This window comes from Oncorhynchus keta, chromosome 28, assembly GCF_023373465.1.
Source record: "Oncorhynchus keta strain PuntledgeMale-10-30-2019 chromosome 28, Oket_V2, whole genome shotgun sequence".
NCBI lineage: Eukaryota > Metazoa > Chordata > Actinopteri > Salmoniformes > Salmonidae > Oncorhynchus > Oncorhynchus keta.
In genome coordinates this window covers 52,771,302-52,784,246 of record NC_068448.1, presented here as the reverse complement: position 1 = coordinate 52,784,246, position 12,945 = coordinate 52,771,302, and the positions used below count along the sequence as shown (strand labels likewise).

At 40.6% G+C, this 12,945-nt stretch overlaps 1 protein-coding gene across 1 annotated transcript in view; it reads right to left on the bottom strand.

Annotated features, from left to right (window-relative positions):
- LOC118361556 (cadherin-12-like) overlaps positions 1-12,945 on the bottom strand; it is a 193,346-nt gene that overhangs the window by 45,761 nt on the left and 134,640 nt on the right. The window lies entirely within an intron of this gene.

Genomic DNA, 12,945 nt, shown 5'->3' with positions numbered 1-12,945 from the left:
CAAGAGAGCTGCTGCAAATATAAGAGTTTTGTCTGAACTGCACAATTTAATTCTTAAAAGTACTTGGTTTGGTGGCATTTATGAGTCTTGTTATATTTAAGTCTGGCACAAAGGTATGACATGAGATTTGTGTAATTCTTCTCTCTTTCGCTGATTTATGCATCAGAAACAGTACGGGTAAAACATTTGGACACACCTACTCATTCAAGGGTTTTTCTTTATTTTTACTATTTTCTACATTGCAGAATAATAGTGAAGACATCATAACTATGAAATAACACATGTAATCACGTAGTAACCAAAAAACTGTTATTAAAATAATACAAAATGTTATATTTGAGGTTCTTCACTGTAGCCACCCTTTGCCTTGATGACAGCTTTGCACACTCTTGGCATTCTCTCAACCAGCTTCAAAAGGTAGTCAACATGGAATTAATTTCAATTCACAGGTGTGCCTTGTTAAAAGTTAACTTGTGGAATTTATTTCATTCTTAATGTATTTGAGCCAGTCAGTTGTGTTGTGACAAGGTAGGGTTGGTAAACAGAAGAGAGCCTTATTTGGTAAAAGACCAAGTCCGTATTATGGCAAGAACAGCTCAAAAAAGCATTACTTTTAAACATGAAGGTCAGTAAATCGGGAACATTTCAAGAACTTTGAAAGTTTCTTCAAATTATTCTTCAAGCTCTATGATAAAACTGGCTCTCATGAGGACCGACACAGGAAAGGAGGAGCCAGAGTTACCTCTGCTGCAGAGGATAAGTTCATTAGAGTTACCAGCCTCAGAAATTGCTGCCCAAATAAATGCTTCACAGAGGTCAAGTAACAGACACATCTCAACATCAACTGTTCAGATGAGACTACATGAATCAGGCCTTCATGGTCAAATTGTTGCAAAGAAACAACTACTAAATGACACCAGTAATAAGAAGAGACTTGCTTTGGCCAAGAAACACGAGCAAGGGACATTCTACCGGTGGAAATCTGTCCTTTGGTCTGCTGAGTCCAAATGTGGGATTTTTGGTTCCAACCGCCGTGTCTTTGTGAGACGCAGAGTAGGTGACCGGATGACAACCGCATGAGTGGATCCCACCGTGCAACATGGAAGAGGAGATGTGATGGTGTTTTACTGGTGACACTGTTTGTGATTAATTTGGAATTCAAGGCACACAACCAGCATGGCTACCACAGCATTCTGCAGCAATATGCCATCCCATCTGGTTTGCGCTTAGTGGGACTATCATTCGTATTTCTACAGGACAATGATCCAACAAACCTCTAGGCTGTGTAAGAGGTATTTGACCAAGAAGGAGGTTGATGGAGGGCTGCATCAGATGACCTGGCCTCCACAATTACCCAACTTCAATGGTTTGGGATGAGTTGGACTGCAGAGTGAAGGAAAAGCATCCAACAAGTGCTCAGCATATGTGTGAACTCCTTCAAGACTGTTGGAAAAGCATTCCAGGTGAAGCTGGTTGAGATAATGTCAAGAGTGTGCAAAGTTGTCATCAAGGAAAAGGGTGGCTCTTTTGAAGAATCTAAAGTCTAATATCATTCCATGTGTTATTTCAGAGTTGTGATTTCTTCACTATTCCACAATGTAGAAAATAGCTAAAATAAAGTAGGTGTGTCCAAACATTTGACTGGTACTGTATATATTTTTACCCCCTAATGTCGATATCTGTGCCATCGGGGAAATCTCATTATCATTTTTGTTTTAATCCCCTTAAAAATCTATCAGTTTAAACTAGATATATCTGTGTCTTTTATGCATTGGACGTGTCTCAATATACCACATTCGCCATTGTCGTACTTCCGCATATGCTGTGAAAGGTGACAGCTCAAGAGTAATGTTTGTCAGACAATGAGAAATCCATGAAAAACTCATCCTCTTCTCACAAAATCTTCGGTAGTGTTCCAACGGTTTGGCCTACAAACTAATATGACCCCTTTGTGGAAAGGTCTCTCGCGAACATGAACATGTTGGTTTTTCTCTAGGATGCCCACAGGCCACAAGACTCGTTTGAAGGTTCCAGTTGAAGAAATTAATGAGTAGGGTTAGGGTTAAGTATATACAGTATGTGGCAGGGTCTACAGACAATCACGGACTATAAAAGAAAAACCAGCCACGTCACGAACACTGACGTCTTGCTTCCTGACAAACTAAACACCTTCTTTGCCCACTTTGAAGATAATACAGTGCCACCGACGCGGCCCGCTATCAAGGACTGTGGACTATTGCCCCGTAGCACTCACTTCATTCATCCTGAAGTACTTTGAGAGATGAGTCAAGGATCAAATCACCTCCACCTGACCTGACACCCTAGACCTACTTCAGTTTTCTTCAATTTGCTTTCCACCCCAATAGGTCCACAGAAGATGGAATCGCCATCATACTGCACACTGCCCTATCCCATCTAGACAAGAGGAATACCTATGTAAGAATGCTGTTCATTGACTATATCATTGACTATAGCTCAGCTTTTAACACCCTCGTACTCGCCAAACTCCGCCCTGTGCAACTAGGGTCCTGGACTTCCTGACAGGTCGCCCCCAGGTGGTGAGGGTAGGAAACAACATCTTTGCAGACGACACTACAGTGGTAGGCTTGATTTCCAACAACGACTAGATGGCCTACAGGGACGAGGTGAGGGACCTCGGAGTGTGGTGTCAGGAATATAACCTCTCACTCAATGTCAACAAAACAAAGGAGAGGATTGTGGACTTCAGGAAACAGCAGAGGGAGCATTCCCCATCCACGGGACAGTAGTGGAGAAGGGGGAAAGTGTTAAGTTCCTCAGCGTACACATCACGGACAAACTGAAATGGACCACACACAGACAGCGTGGTGAAGAAGGTGCAACAGCACCTCTTCAACTTCAGGAGGCTGAAGAAATTTGGCTTGTCATCTAAAACACTCACAAACCTACAGATGCACTATTGAGAACATCCTGTCGGGCTGTATCACTGCCTGGTATGGCAACTGCTTCGCCCACAACCGCAAGGCTCTCCAGAGGGTAGTGGGGTCTGCACAACGCATCACCGGGGGCAAACTACCTGGCCTCCAGGACACCTACACCACCCGATGTCACAGGAAGGCCAAAAAGATAATCAAGGACAACAACCACCCGAGTCACTGCCTTTTAACACAGCTATCATCCAGAAGGTGAGGTCAGTACAGGTCCATCAAAGCTGGGACCGAGAGACTGAAAAACAGCTTCTATCTCAAGGCCATCAGACTGTTAAACAGTCATCATTAACATTGCTGGACTGCTGCCTACATACAGACTCAAATCTCTGGCCACTTTAATACATTTAATAAATTGATTTAATAACGGCACTTTAAAAATGTCTACATATCCTACATTACTCATCTCATATGTACTGTATATACTGTATTCTACATCATCTACTGCATCTTGCCTATACCGCCATCGCTTATCCATATATTTATATGTACATATTCATATTCATCCCTTTACATTTGTGTGTATAATGTTGTCATTGTGAATTTGTTCGATTACTTGTTAGATATTAATGCACTGTCGTAACTAAAAGCACAAGCATTTAGCTACACTCACATTAACATCTGCTAACCATGTGTATGTGAGCAATACAATTGGATTTGATTTGATTTGAAACCACTCGATCTGTCTATGGTAAGTGGTTCGATGTAAGTCTCTGGTTGTCCACCAGAAGTCACAATGTCCTTCTTTGTTGTAGGCTTCTTCTGTCTGGGAGTGTTCGTTAGAATATATACTTCAGGCATGCCACGCGGTGGTGAGAGGACCAATTCTTCCCTATCGTCTTTGGTCAAATGTCCGAGACTACTTTACCTGCACAGCTGCAGACCGTGAATGTTTGGTTTAGTATTTTTAACCATTTCAATGTGTGGGCCATGGCCTCACGTTCTCTGGTCTCAATGGTTGATTATTCAGGGTACAGCTAGGACCACTTTACACGCCGGCAGCAACCTGGCATGTTTTGGTCTAATGTCAATTTCGTTAGCAAGTCCTTTTAAGCACTCTGGTCTTTGAGGGCATTCTGTCATGTTGACACAAACTCTGAGCTCACTTGGGCATGGCTACTGACTGGGCACACGTTTGTATGAAACAGAATTATCATTTATTAGGCTAAAATCACATTTCGATCTTTTCAAAAATAGTTTCATATATACCGTGTGAAAGCTCCGTTATAGCATCTTTCTGGTAATTTTAATGATATTAATTTTCCATATTCCATCTCTCATCATTCCCAACATTTGGATGTTGAAATATATTGTCCCAGTGTCTATTGTTTGATGTTGAACTTTTTGGCGGCGAAGTCTCTGTGTAACAAAGAATTTTGAGCCTTCCAATCCTGCAGATCCAAAGGGAGAGTTTCTGCAAGGTATTTAAGTCATAAAATACTGTATACCCAATCCCCTGGAGGACTGATACTAATGAGTTTACAAGCTCATGTGACTGAAGCCGTGGAGGCTGGTAAGAGGAGGACGGCTCATACGCTGTAAACCCAAAGGCATTTTTAACCCATAAGAGTCTAAGCCCTGCCTAAGCTGGGGGAGGGGGGGTTCTACTAAGCTATATGGAATTGTTTTAAGAAGGTCATACCAATGATTATTTAGCTATTTGATTTTGAACTTTAAGACCCTTTGAAGAATCCCCCAAAATATTATTAGAAAAAATAATTTGGACCTTACTATTAGCCCATACAAATGCATTGAATAACATATTCACTACATGGAACAACAGATCAAAATTAAGTTTGTTCTGAGTGTCTGTTCTATATCTGAGAGATATAAGAAAGATCAATAATTTTTGTTATTTTTATGTGTATTTAACCCCTTTGGCACTAACCAGTCTCCATATATACTCCCATACATTTTTTCAACCGGTACCGGGGGATCTTCAGATGAATATTGTGAGGCCTATGGGCATCCTAGAGCAATGCTACAGATGATTTTGTGAGAAGGCCAATTTGCAGATGTCTCTTGGTCTGACAAACACCGCTCTTGCTCTGTCACCTTTCATATATCTCTATTTTAGACTGACAGATTTTTATTGGGATTTAATTTTATACTAATTAGATTTCGTCAGGAGTTACGGACATCGACTTCAGTTAACTCAAATACATCTAGTAAGTTGAACTCAAAGTCAATGTAATGTCAATATTTTTTTTTATGTGTATGTGGTACTGACTCCAAACTAAATGAGAAGTCACATCAATTACATGTTTTAACAGATAACAAATTCACTTTTTTTCCCAGTTAGATTTTAAGGAATTTTTGGAATTGTAAAAAAAAATGTTTTTGCATGCCTATTGAGTAATTGATTGGTTAATCTTATGCTACACAAAGTTAAATAACATATATTGTTTTACAAACCAGCATAAAGTGACTTGCAGTTAGGCATGCAACATTTTGGCAAATTTCCCAGGTTTTCCAGAAGTCCACGTTGGAAGATTCCTCCAAATCATTCTACCAAGTTTTTTAAACACATACTCACAGGCCTGTTTCAGGCCACTGTATTAGAGTTCAAGGTAAATTTTTTAAAATTATTTTTAATTATTGATTTTTCCAAAATTCATTACAGTTTCAAGTCATTCAAATTCTATTAATAATTATTATAAATAATAAACTATTCAAACAGTAAGTAAAGCATGACATCATCAGATATGTATTTTCACAAAGAGTTTAATTATAATGTTAACATCAAACTAGGAACTCACTTTGTGAATAATTGAATATGAACTAATTCATCAATTATGTCTCTGTCACTAACAAATACAGTCATGGATGGGAGAGCTACAGTTCACTCTAGGCACACTGTGACATTTTATTGTAGTTGTGGTTTAGTGGGGGCGTCATTCAACATTTTCAAGCTGATAATACTCATATCTGGACCCCTTACAGGGTCACAGTGACCATATCAGTTTGAGTAATGACTACAAAATCACTTTAAGTAACTGCACTTAGATATATATAGTGCAACATGTTTCCTCATAAGTTTTGAGTAATTTGTATTTGCTATGGATCCCCATTAGCTGGTGCCAAGGCAGCAGCTACTCTTCATGGGGTCCAGCAAAATTAAGGCAGGTAATACAATTTTAAAAACATTACAAAACATTCACAACACACTGTGTGCCCTCAGGCCACTACTCCACCACTACCACATATCAACAGTACTAAATCCATGTGTATGTATGTGTATAGTGCGTATGTTATTGTGTGTATATGTTTGTGTATGTGTATGTGTCTGTGCCTATGTTTGTGTTGCTTCACTGTCTCAGCTGTTCCATAGGGTGTTTTTTTTATCTGTTTTTGAAATCTAATTTTACCGCTTGCATCAGTTACTTGATGTGTTTTTATGGACAGACTTCTCCCAATCTTAGCTACTACTGTATCAATATGTTTTGACCATGACAGTTTACAATCTAGGGTTACTCCAAGCAGTTTAGTCATCTCAACTTACTCAATTTCCACATGATTTATTACAAGATTTAGTTGAGGTTTAGGGTTTAGTGAATGTTTTGTCCCAAATACCACGCTTTTAGCTTTAGAAATATTTAGAGCTAACTTCTTCCTTGTCAGCAACTCTGAAACTAACTGCAGCTCTTTGTAAAGTGTTGCAGTCATTTCAGTCTGTCGTAGCTGACGTGTATAGTGTTGAGTCATCCGCATACATACACACTCTGGCTTTACTCAAAGTCAGTGGCATGTCACTAGTAAATATTTTAAAAAGCAAGGGACCTCAACAGCTACCCTGGAGAATTCCTGATTCTACCTGAATTTTGTTTGAGAGGCTTCTATTAAAGAACACCCTCTGTGTTCTTAGACAAGTAACTCTTGATCCACAGTATAGCAAGGGGTGTAAAGCCATAACACATACGTTTTTCCTGCTGCAACTACGATCGATAAGGACAAAAGCTGTACTGAAGTCTAAAAGCCCCCACAATTATTGTATCATCAATTTCTCCCAGCCAATCATCAGTCATTTGTGTAAGTGCTGTGCTTGTTGAGTATCCTTCCCTATAAGCGTGCTGAAAGTCTGTTGTCAATTTGTTTACTGTGAAATAGCATTGTATCTGGTCAAACACAGAAGTTTCCAGAAGTTTAGTAAGGGTTGGCAACAGGCTAATTGGTCTGCTACTTGAGCCAGTTAAGGGGGCTTTACTACTCTTGTGTGGAGGAATGACTTTAGCTTCTCTCCAGGCATGAGGGCACACACTTTCTAGTCGACTTAAATTAAAGATGTGGCAAATAGGAGTGGCAATATCGTCTGCTATTATCCTCAGTAATTTTCCATCCAGATTGTCAGACCTCGGTGGCTTGTCATTGTTGATAAACAACAATACTTTTTTCACCTCTTCCACACTGACTTTAGTTCTCCATACAGTTCTCCAGATAGGTATGGGCTTTGTACAGTATGATGTGAACTGCCTGGTGAAACACCCAGGGACACAGGAATCATTTGACGTCCATTTCAAGATCCAGTTTTGGTCAAAATTCTGAAAGTGCAAAGAATCAGCATATTTTAACAGATTCCAACCATACCCCCTTTCCGACACACAAATCCAAAGTAGTAACAGTACAGTTTCACAATGAATGGATCCAGGACTATGACAAACAGTTTAAGTCGGACATTTACATACGCTTAGGCTGGAGTCATTAAAACTCATTTTTCAACCACTCCACAAATCTCTTGTTATCAAACTATAGTTTTGGCAAGTCGGTTGGGACATCTACTGTGTGCATGACACAAGTCATTTTTCCAACAATTGTTTACAGTCAGATTATTTTACAGTATCACAAATCCAGTTGGTCAGAATTGTACATACACGAAGTTGACTGTGCCTTTATACAGCTTGGAAAAGTCCAGAAAATTACGGCATGGCTTTAGAAGCTTCTGATAGGCTAATTGACATCATTTGAGTCAATTGGAGGTGTACCAGTGGATGTATTTCAAGGCCTATCTTCAAACTCAGTGCCTCTTTGCTTGATATCATGGAAAAATCTAAATAAATAAGTCAAGACCTCAGAAAAACAATTGTAGACCTCCACAAGTCTGGATCATCCTTCGGAGCAATTTCCAAAAACCTGAAGGTACCACGTTCATCTGTACAAACAATAGTGCGCAAGTATAACACCATGGGACCATGCAGCCATCACACCGCTCAGGAGGAGAAGTGTTCTGTCTCCTAGAGATGATCGTGCTTTGGTATGAAAAGTGCAAATCAATCCCAGAACAATAGCAAAGGAACTTGTGAAGATGTTGAAGGAACACAAGTAAGTACCTATATCCACAGTAAGACAAGTCCCATATCGACATAACCTGAAAGGCCGCTCAGCAAGGAAGAGGCCCCTGCTCCAAAACCACCATAAAAAAGCCAGACTATTGTTTGCAACTGCACATGGGGACAAAGATTGTACCTTTTGGAGAAATGTCCTCTGGTCTGATGAAACAAAAATAGAACTGTTTGGCCATAATGACCATCACTATATTTGGTGGAAAAAGGGGAGGCTTGCAAGCCGAAGAACACCATCCCAAGCACGGGGGTGGCAGCATCATGTTGTGGGGGTACTTTGCTGCAGGAGGGACTGGTCCACTTTACAAAATATATGGCATTATGAGGATGGGAAATTATGTGGATATATTGAAGCAACATCTCAAGACATCAGTCAGGAAGTTAAAGCTTGGTCGCAAATGGGTCTTGCAAATGGACAATGACCCCAAGCATATTTCTAAAGTTGTGGCAAAATGGCTTAAGGACAACAAATTCAAGGTATTGGAGTGGCATTCACAAAGCCCTGACCTCAATCCCATAGAACATTTCTGGGCAGAACTGAAAAAGAGTGTGCGAGCAAGGAAGCCTACAATCCTGACTCAGTTACACTAGCTCTGTCAGTAGGAATGGGACAACATTGTGGGAAGTTTATGGAAGTTGACCGGGGCAGCTCTAGCAGGGCAGAAATTGACTAACTGACTTGTCCTATGATGGTGCCCCGTTGAAAGTCACTGAGCTTTTGAATAAGGCCATTCTAGTGCCAATGTTTGTTTTTGGAGATGGCGTGGCTGTGTGCTCTATTCTATACACCTGTCAGCAACGGGTGTAGCTGAAATAGTCGAATCCACTAATTTAAAGGGGTGTATACATACTTTTGCTTATATAGTGTACCTTACGACCTTATTTTGAGGCCTCGTTTTACCCTAATACAGTGTCCTGAAACTCCTGGTTTACAGGGACAAGGCCAGCAAACAGGGTTAAAAGATTTCACTGCCTTTTCCAAAAATCCCAGATAAAAACATGATAATCCTATTGGAGTATTGCCAGGAATTTTCCCACTGGAATTTCTGCTTTCATAATGACAAAATGATTGGATTAGTTTAGACAAATATATATGATTTATCTTTGTGTAGCATAAGATTCATCAATCAATCACTCAATGTAAATGCAAAAACACAGATATTAAAAACAATTTAAAAAAGAAATCAACCTGCCTTAGTGCATGCTGGGTAAAAAAGTTCATTTGTTATAATAACCTAAAACAATCGGGATTTGCCGCAGGTCCCCACCCCGAAAGGCAAATGATCCACCTAGGGGTGTAGTCTCCAATTTTGTGGAAGAGCGCCCCATCCCCTGGATAGCAGATCTGCACTGGAGTTGAGGCAAATGGGAACATGCATCGCCTGAGAGCAAATGTGCACTGCTCAACAGCAACAAGGAGCGAGTCAAGGTGAGGAGGGGGAGGGACTGAGTCCCCCCTGCCTGTCGATGTACTGTATGCCACTGTCGTCATGTTGTCGGAATTGACCTGCACATGCCGCCCGACAAACACGTGGGGCAGAGCATGTAAGAGGAGTTGAGTGGTTGGTCAATAAAAAAGTGGTCAGATGAAGCAGCCCCCACCATTTCTCCTTTACCCAAATCCAGGTAGCTGATGTTCTGAAAGAGCTGCAAAATCTGGACCTCTACAAATCAGCCGGGCTAGACAATCTGGACCCTCTCTTTCTAAAATGATCTGCAGAAATTATTGCAACCCCTATTACTAGCCTGTTCAACCTCTCTTTCGTATCGTCTGAGATTCCCAGAGATTGGAAAGCTGCCGCGGTCATCCCCCTCTTCAAAGGGGGTGACACTCTAGACTCAAACTGCTACAGACCTGCTAAGATCCTACCCTGTCTTTCTAAGGTCCTCGAAAGCCAAGTTAACAAACAGATTACTGACCCTTTCGAATCCCACCATACCTTCTCCACTATGCAATCTGGTTTCAGAGCTGTTCATGGGTGCACCTCAGCCACGCTCAAGGTTCTAAACGACATCATAACCGCCATCGATAAGAGACCTGACCAAGGCTTTCGACTCTGTCAACCACAACATTCTTATTGGCAGACTCGACAGCCTTGGTTTCTCAAATGATTGTCTCGCCTGGTTTACCAACTACTTCTCTGATAGAGTTCAGTGTGTCAAATGAAAATGAATAATTAGGCTATATTATTTAAATTATTTCAAGGTTATAGCCTACAAAGAAATAAATTGCATTTGTGAGTGTGACACAAGAGGCTGGTAGGGACATAAAGAGCTCAGCATGTAAAAAAACAAAACATTTTGTTGTATTAAATGATTATATAGTCTATACATTGCCCATATAGGCTGTGACCTACTCATAATTAAATACAAATTAAATGAAAAAGGACTTATTAGTGCCTTAGAAACACGAGTTTGGCCAGTCTGTGGCTTCAGGCTCATGTGATGGTGCCTAGAGAGCCAACCAGCAGCAGAGAATATCCTCTCCATACTTGCAGGGCCACTGGGGATGCTAAACATCCTTTTGGCCAGTCTTGCCAGGCTTCACAGAGAGCAAAGTACATTTTTTTATTTTTCTATGGGTAGGCCTAAAGGCAGTGGCGTGGCGTGGGCCTGGGGCCTGGGGCCTGGGCCTTCAGTGAGGTCCTACACAGTCCCACCCAAATTAATCCACCTCTTATTACCATCATTATGATGCCATGACTCTAGACACTATACATTTAGACAGAAACGCAGTATAACCAGGCGTTGCGTCACCTTGAAATTTACATTTTTATTCAGAGAATTGCAGGGGAAGAGTACAATACAGTACAGTTCAACTAATAGGCAAGAACATAGCCAAGTGCAACAGAGTTATATTAATATTCTTCTTCTATCCATTTCTGGTCCACAAACTTTGAGCTTTAAGTCCCAAAAAATAAAAATACAGTGTGTTCACTAAACAGCGCATCGTCGCACCCAAAGCATTTTCACCGTGATGATAAAGACATAACTATTCACTGAAAATAAAAGAAAGAAAACAAATAATTTGCAACATAGGCTATTTGCCATTTTATTATGTTAATATATAGGCTATTTAATATAAACTAAATAAAATGCGAGACATACATACACATTTAATAAAAAATAAAATGCATTGTATGCCTACTCAACAAAGAATGATTATTTGAACACAAAATCCATCCAACTTTGAAAGTGGTGAACAAATCCCTTTCCCGCCTGTGACAGGCTTTGTAGCGTCGGCGTCGGGCGACCTCTCCTTATCATCATCCAATGTCTAACTTTTCTTGAAAAGTTAATTTTGAGAATGGCGTTATAATTATATCCTCGACTAAATCAATATCTTCTCCTCCTTCCGCCATTGTGGGTTGAAAAAACAGCTTAGTACACAAATTCATTTGTTTATCAAATTCAGTTTCCTAGTTCTGAGGTTCTGCATAGACCTGCCCATAGGACCTGCCTCTCAATATTGGTAATCCAATCAAAAGACGTGCACGCAGTACGCCTGCTAGCTGGCTGCTGTGTAACACTGGAGCCAGCCAGCAGGTGTACAATAGCCAACTCTAAAGCTGATTGGTTGACACTAAATGTTAATTTATTTCCATTCCTTTTAAGCTACAAGCGCCCGCACTGTTGATTTTGAAGGCCTGAGGGCAGATTTTAGACCCCTGGCAACACATGATGGCTGAATATGATTGGATAAAAGATCTAACATGAAGACCAGCCCTCCAAATCTCAACCTGGGGCTGGAAGCAGTGCAACCAAGAGGAAAGCTATGAAATGAAGAGTATAACTCTTACTCTGGGGAATAATTTAATACATATTTGTGGGAAATATATATATTTTTAAATTATATTCTGATGATGTTTAGGCCAGCAGAGAAGGCCTTGCTGGCCGTGACGGCACACCATTGCCTAAAGGTTTTTAGGCAAAATAACCCAATCAAAAGCTCCTTAAACGTGGGAATATGCCAGACCTATTGGGCAAAATATCAATTATGGCCTATTGGACATATATTATCTAATAGAACTAAAATGAACGAAACATTTAAGAGATCTGATTTTTAGTTTAAAAATACTTTGCTACTTTGACATTTAGTTATCTACCCACCTCATTCCTTTATTTTATCATGTCCACATAGTAAGTACACCATCAGGCTGTCTTTTCAGATTCCACAATGGTTATTTGGTTGTGGACACTACCTTACATCACAATCACTCTCCTGCTCCTCATCTTTGTAAGTCACCTTGATTTAGCACCTGAATGTTTTAACAGTTTCTTTATGAAAATATTTTCCGAACTCCATGACGGTAGCTAAAGCAAGGGGCTATAGCAGCACACAAGTAGAATACAAATGCATGCTGGTGTGGGCATGCCCTGAGCTGGTGAAGTGATGCTTCAGCCTTTGGGAATCTCTCTACAAGCGCCAGTCAAATTGGGCACACTTGTGAGAGCTGCCTGAGAGTTACGTACACTGTCAGAAGTTCCAGGTAATTGATATAGCAAGCACTATTTGACACCGTCCATACTCCCCAAATTGAGTAACCCTTGCACAGCGTGCCCCACCCTTGGGGGGACGCATCTGTTGTGACCACGATCAGCTAATCTTCAAGATATGCCTTGTCAGGTGCGATTGTAGATGC